The sequence below is a fragment of the Solanum pennellii genome, chromosome 12, assembly GCF_001406875.1.
Source record: "Solanum pennellii chromosome 12, SPENNV200".
In the NCBI taxonomy this organism is placed as follows: Eukaryota; Viridiplantae; Streptophyta; class Magnoliopsida; order Solanales; family Solanaceae; genus Solanum; species Solanum pennellii.
In genome coordinates, this window is record NC_028648.1 from 54341376 (window position 1) to 54349217 (window position 7842).

The 7842-nt window shown below is 36.8% G+C and overlaps 1 pseudogene; it reads left to right on the top strand.

Moving 5' to 3' along the window:
• The first annotated feature begins 5273 nt into the window (after positions 1 to 5273).
• LOC114075316 lies at positions 5274 to 6254 on the top strand (annotated as a pseudogene).
• Positions 6255 to 7842: the final 1588 nt, after the last annotated feature.

Consider the following 7842-nt stretch of genomic DNA (forward strand, 5'->3'; position numbering starts at 1 on the left):
GTGCTTCCTATTGGTGATAACTAATTGGAATATGTGCTTGTTGTTGTATTGATATGGATTACGTTATGCGCGTTGAATGATGCATTTATGAATACTGAAGTGTGTTAATAGCCTAAATCATTGTTGAAATAGAGGAATGCAATTGGGGTAAGTAACCTGATTTAGGACACTGTGGGAGTGTGTGAAGTCGATATGAGTAGAGTTATGGTTGGATTGTTAAAAAGGTATACATGTTGTAATGTCTAGGTGTATCTTGGGGATGCATAGGTTGTAGCGTCAAGTTACTTTGCGCTTTAGAATTCTAACCTCGCGTATTATAGTCGAGTAAATTTATAAGCCCGATGGGATGGTGAAGATGGAAGTCGGAAAAAGATTGGAAAGTGAAAAAGTACTCATAAATTACTTGTCAATGTTCTGGTTCTGTCTTAACCACTGCAGTGAGATTTTTCGGCTAGCGCGGTGCCACCACAATTGGATTTTCCTGCTAAAGCGAGACATATGTAATGGATCCGAACCAATCCCTGCGACTCCTAAGCCAGTATTCAATAACAGTAGTAACAAAAAAATAGATTAAGAATTTAAAAATGGACTGCTTCAGACAAGAAAAAACACAAGCATCCATGTGCTACAAAAACATAGTACTATCAAAATGTAAAAATTAAACAAGATGTTCAAAAAGAAAATATCCATAAGTAAAAAGGGAAAAAACTTAATCAGTAACTCTCAGGATGGGTGGTGTCCACCTAAGAGTCCATGTCCTCGGGGCGCTCTAAGCCGGACTTGGCCTCTTTCAACATCAGAAACTGTGAGGAGTCCCTCAATTCTAGATAGAGAATCTCCTTGCCCGGGGTCATGCAAGTGAAGATGCCCTTAATAGTCTTCAACATATGATCCATCAAACGATCCCGCTCCACTCCCTTACTCCTTTCTTGGCGCAGCTGGTGGTAGAGCAACTCCACCTCGAGGGATGTGCTGGGGTAACCAGATTGAAGTCAGCATACACACTCTCTATCTTTTTCGGTACCGTCTCTAGGTATATCTCAACCCGTTCACTCGAGAGGGGTTCCTCGCCATTTAAATCTGCTGCAGCCCTGCTATTGCTAACCCTGCTTGTCTTCCTCCTCTTGCTTTTAGACACAAAAAGTGATTGAATTAACAGAGGGTGAATAGGGGAATCCATAGTAAATACCTTATCAGCATCAAATAAGTGCACCTCTGGCAGCTTGCATAAGTCAGTGATAAGACTAGAATTGAAAAAGGCTTTCTTGTTTTCTCGATAGAACATCTTCAACTTTGACATAATCTGCGGCCCAACATTGAGTTGAATGCCTTGTATAACGCACGCCACCACTATAGACTGAGGATAAGTTACGTCCGTGCATTTACTCGACGGGCGAATCCTCCTAGATACCAAGTGTAGCCCCCTCTTAGCATCCGTTGACCATTCAGCACTAGTGAGGCCCTCTGTTGTAGCCCAGTAAACTTGATCCCCTATTGTGTAGTTCACAATAGTGCCCCACAGCCACTCCAAGTCCATATCCCTAAGTTTGTCCTTAAATTCCACGATTGGGACCTCTGGAACCTCCAACACCTCATTGATAGTTTGGAATTCAAGGGAATGTCAATTCCCCGAATGTAATGACTAGGTAAGGAACATCACAACGTACTATGGGGAGGATAGCATAGAACTCCCTCACCCAGGTAAAACGTACATCCGTGCGAGACTTAATTAGCCGAAGCTACCCAAACTCGACCAACCGGGCATAGAAATAACGATCATTCTCCTCCACTTTATTAAGTGGCATCGCCCTTTTGCAGCAAAAACTAGTAGTGCGACAGTAATGGTGCCTCTCTTGACTAGCGGCATCGGTAAACCGGATGAAGGGGGTGTTATCATCATTTTGACCAGCCATTTGGGGTGACTTATGGGAAATAAGACCAGTTAGAACGGTATAGACCAGGTAGAGAAGCCAAAAATGAAAAGAAAAAAATTTTGGAAAAAGGGAGAAAGCTACTAGCTGGACATTCCGTTGCAGCGGTATTTATCCCGCTATAGTGGGATGATGAAGGCTTTGACAGTGAGATAAAGGCCATAACAGTGGACTTCATCTGGGACGAACTCTAGATGCAAAAATGGCGTCTATTCATCCCAAAATCCCCATTTTATTAAAATTTCAACAGCTCAAAGTATATTAACTACCCTAGAACACGAATTAGCAATTGTTTCAACAAATAACCCCTTAATTGTGGCTAAAACTTAGTTCATCGCAAAAAGACATTTAAACTTCCCCCACCTATTTTTGTATCGATTTAACCTTGTGTTCACTGAACCTTACGCCTAGGACGTGGTATAAACATTGGGACGTACAAGAAGTAACCATGCTATCAGTTTCTAACACATTAGCAACATAGTCTAAATTTTGAAAATAACTACCCAAAACTCTTCTCAAATCGATTAATTAAGTAGCATTCAATCAATAAAAATCAATCAAGGAAGTAACGATAATAGAAATAACGAGAAACTTACCAAATTAAGATGATTCAGACAAGACCTTATGGAGTTGTTGACTTAGTTGACCCAGTTTTTTGCATTGCCTGTTAAACTACCCTAGCGTGGAAACCCAACACTCATTCCGTGTAGTGCATTTCACCCCTTTGTTCTAGCGTGTGTCCATTCTTTTAGAATCTTGAAAGCTCTAGAGGTCAAATACTTTGGTCATTCAGTGTAAGAGTCGTATCCCTAGTAGGAAGTATCTCGAAGTTAGAGTGTGTGATAACTGAGCCTTAGTAGTTCGAGACGAATGAGTGGTAAATTAATATCTATAATAACGACCCGAATCGTTGTGATTTAAAAATAACAAAACTCACAAAAACAATATGGTCACTGTCCCGCTACAGTAGAACAGGTGCCACTGGCATGACCCGCTACACTGGCCGGTTACCTTGCTAAAGCACGATCAGTTAGGCTGAATTTCAATTTTGAGATATCTTTATTTTTTCATATTTCCAAAAAAAAAAAACTATAGGTCATAAGTTACCCTAGAAACCCCAGAAAAGTTATTTCAAGTTAGGAAAAGAAGGAGAGGGAGCTTTATAGCATAAGGATGGCGGAATCTTGTGAGATCTTGGCCAAACTCCCCGTAGCGAATCCGGAAAAGCCAGAATGAAATCAAACTCTGTACAAATTCTTTGGCGCCCACGTAGGTTAGATTTTATGCTTTAAGTAGTTGTTAATCCATGGTTACCAAGTAACATATGAATTCATCAATATCAGGTATGTGTAGACCTTCGTGCACTGAGTAAATTTCGTGGAAAGTTGTTATAATTCAATGTTTATGGGGTTAGTGTCGTGTTGAGATTGTAAATGCTTGAGGTTCTTATTTGTGTTCATGAATGGGTTTTTTGTTAAGTTATCGTACAGGTAGGAGGAAGGATTTCGGAATATACTATTTTCGAACGTTATAATGATAATTGTGATAAAGAATTGTAGCTAGTTCAAAGAAAACTTGTAACAAAACTTTACGAAGAACTAGGATTGGACTTGTGTAATTTTGTATGAAGAAATCACGGGAAGCCATACATAATTAAGCATGTGACTAGGTAATGTTTGTGACTTTATGATGGTTGGATATACACTTGTTTTGTTTCGTTGTGATATTTGTATATGTACGTATGTTGCAATAATGGTCTTAGATGTTGTAACCAAATATGTAAATTATCGATGATATGAAAGTTTTGCTCAGATGTGTGATCTTGATGTGTTATTGTGAAGTGTGATTGAGATCGGATTGTCATATTCCGATATACTAACTTTGATCAGATTGCCACGTTCCGAAATTTATTTTCTAGGATCAGTTGCCATGTTCCGGCATAAAACTAGGATCAAATTGCCACGTTTCAGCATGCTAACTAGGATCGGTTACCACGTTCCGACATAAAAATTAAATTGAATTGCCACGTTCCAACATGCTAACAGTTTGACTTTGGATCCCGTGAGATAGTCAACTACTTGTGATTAAATTCTTACGGTGAAATATGTTATGCTCAATATCGTGAGGTGTGTATATGTATCTATATGTTGGGGCATTTTATTTATGTTTTAATGGAAGCTTAAGGGTGGTAATGGTACTTGGAGTATACAATATGGTTAGTATGTTTAAGTTATGACCTAATAGAACCTTAAGGGTGGTAGTGGTACTTGTAGTATACAATGTGGTTAATATGTTTAAACTATGATATAATGGAATCTTAAGGGTGGTGAGGTACTTGTAGAATACAATGTGGCTAGTATGTTTAAGCTATGATCTAATGGGACCTTAAGGGTGATAGTGGAACTTATAGTATAAAATGTGGCTAGTATAGTTGAGTTATGAACTAATGGAGTATTAAGTGTGATAGCGGTACGTACTCGTAGTATACAAGGTGGTTAGATTATTGAGGTTGTAACCTCGCATGAAAAAGATAGGTGGTAATTAGAAGGCGTTCTAAGAAAAGGCTAAGGGTGGAGAAGCGAGGGGCCCAAACATGATCGTTTATTGTTCAGTTCATATATTATGAGGTGGGCATCGGCTTGACCGATGATGCATATATGTGTGGTTGTACTTATACTACTATTGTTATGTCTTTTAACATAGTTTGGATGCAGGGTTGGTGATGTTTCCTTAGGTGAAGACGAAGAAATCCTCCAACAACTTTGACTTTTCATTCTGCATGGTGGAAGTTGTGTCTTTTTTAAATGGCCTTATTATTCTCTTATTGACTATTGTACTTATCAGACTAGGTCCTTGGGTAACGGTAAACTATTTTATATAATTTAATAAAGTTGTATTTCAAATGGGCTAATTCTTCAACATCCTTAGCTTGCCTTCGCTTTCTTTAAATTCCGCATGTTTTCTAGTTGTAGGGTTACGAGGGTTCTCCTACATAGGTGTTAGAATAGGTGACCGCACGGCTCGGTGGGTTGGATCGTGACACTTTTATTTTGAATAACTCTGTTGACTTGAGAAAGGAACGTTCCCAACTGAAAAAGGAAAAAGGTAAAACAGAATCACAACTATATGTGTGTGTGTGTGTGTGTGTGTGTATATATATAATGAGAAAGAAATTTAGGGTTCCAATAACGGCAAAATGAAGCGCCTATCGAATCCAAATTCTTGCAGCCGAAGCCAAAGATTGAGAACAAAGGTTGTTCATCATTGCAAAGGCCGAAGAATTTTTGAAGACTCCATAAAAGACACAAAATTCAAAGATCTGCCAGATCCATAAATGTTGAAATGGAATCAACAAATTTGGAAATTGTGAATTCCAATCAAGTTGAAATGGAATCAACGGATTTGCCGATCGTGAATTCCAATTAAGTTGAAGTGGAATCAACGGATTTGTAGATCGTGAATTCCAATCAAGTTGAAGTGGAATCAACAGATTTTCAAATCTTGAGCTCCACAGAAGTCAAAATTGATCCTACCTCGCTGAATTATGATGTCACAGCTACTGAAAATGACAATGGCTACAACAGCAGAGATCATGATATCGAGTTGCAAACAATTCTCTTTTACTCAGCTCAGCTTCATTCTGGTAAGGATTTGGAATCAAGATCTAATCATGGTGTTGGTAAAAAACCTATTGAGATTGAGTACTTTTTTATTCAAGATTCAATTAACCATGAAAAAGGGGAATCTTCATTTAGATTTTGTGAATTATGTGAAGATGTCTTTCCGTTGCCAGATACAATGATGTGGGGCACTAATTGCAATCATCGTTACTGTGTAGAATGCATACAAAACTATATAGGTAAAAATATCAATGAGTTTATCTACGAGGTTTATATAAGGTGTCTCGCTTCTGATTGCAAGGAAATTTTGTATATTGATTTATTAATGCCGATTGATTTTCTTATTCGAGTAAGAGATGCCGGTCGACTAATGAAAGGTTTGGCTTAACCAGTAGGTATTGAGTGCCCTTATATGGATTGTATGGCTAAACTGATTGATGATCAACAACGATATCCAATTAGGGCATGCCCTAAATGTTGGAACCGTTTTTGTGTCAATTGTAAAAACTTACATTTTGGAATGACATGTGAGATTTATCAGGTTAGTAGGCAATTGAATTCTCTCTACTGGCAGCAGCAATATGGAGGATATTGTAATGAAATAGCAAAGGATGAGGAGGGGAGAGAAGAAGAATAAGAAGAAGAAGAAGAAGAGGAGGAGGAGGAGAAGGAGGAGGAAGAAGAAGTAGAAGAAGCTTCTTGATCAAAAACACTGATGAATATGAAAAAGAGGTCAAATTTTGTTTCTTCAGATATAAATAGCCATTTGAATCCTTATTTACTTGATATGCAGAGTCAATTATTAGTTGAAAAACAGTATGCATAGTCTTATATTTGATTTCAATTAGATATTAAGTTGGTGAAAAAACAGTATGCATGACATTTATGTTTGAACTAGTTGTTAGGTTTGTGTTGGATGTGCTTATACAAGTTGAGGACTATTGTCCAATGTAAGTGTATCTCAAAATGCGCAAAATCTTCCATTTTGCATACAAATTGTTCTATTTTATCTAGACTCTAGGTTTGTATGACAAACTATCAAGTTTATGTTTATATTATTTTGAATCACTTGTTCAAATATTTTTTTACATCATCTATAAGAATAAAGTATCCAAGAATAAAAAATGATTTAATTTGCTATCGGAAACTAGAAAAGAGGTTTTATGTGTTACCCCAAACATAGGATAAGAAGTATCACACTGTCCGAACATAAGATGGATATTAAGTATATAACTAAGGTGATATTATACTTTTACAATGCGTTTTGAAGTTGTGTTATTTTAGGCTCAAATAGAACAAAATAACATGTTGATTAGACTGTTACAGATCGTATTAGATTCACTTTTGTGTCAACTGTGTCGATGCAAGTTGTAGTTTAACTGAGTGTACATAAATTCTAATAAGGTGGAGCAACCTTCTTTGCAAGGTTTAGGCAAATCTCATGTGATGGGGAAATTTTTAGGCAAATTTTATATGATTGAACAAACCTTAGCGAGTATGTTGAATCAATAAGAAAGAGTGTTTGTGTGGATCAGAAGTTCACACCGGCAAAAACACATGTAAGTAAGTAAATCTTACACTTTAGTGTCGCGTTTAAAAGTCGTACTGGTCTAGACTCAAAATAGACAATATCATTAGCGGATTAGGTCATTATTTGATGGCAAAAGGCAATGTAGAATTACATTTATATCTTTTATATGGGGGAGTTTATAAGCAAGCAGACTTAACATTCTAGTGACATATTCTAAAGCCTTGTGATTCTAGGCCTAGTAAACAATATATCTAGCCAATTTTATGGTGAAAAAAAAGGTGATACAGATAATAAGTCAAGGGACACAAGAATTATATTGAGGGATTTAATGGAATCAATTTGGAGGCATGATTTAGTAGTTTGCTCTTCTAGTTTTCGTTTAATTTTATCCTATGTTAGTGAAAATTCAATTACAAAGAAAAAGTACATTACAACAAGTGAAGCTGGCAGATGCTTATTTGCTAATTAATCTGTTTTTCTATTTCACAACTTGTCTTTTGATTTTATTTCATGATTAATAACTGAAATTGAATCAAAACCTATAACTGACCTTAGAACACTCTTATCTACAACTATATATGTGTTTTTTTTGTGCACTTCAGTTGTTCTATTCTAACTCTTACCTCAGTTTGTATTTGTGCTATCAGTACTTCTATTTTTTCATGAATCTTTTTTAATATACTTCAATTCATTCGTGGTATATCTCTGGTTCTTAGATTGTTGTTGACAACTCCTTTCTAAACACTTTCAGTATATGTCT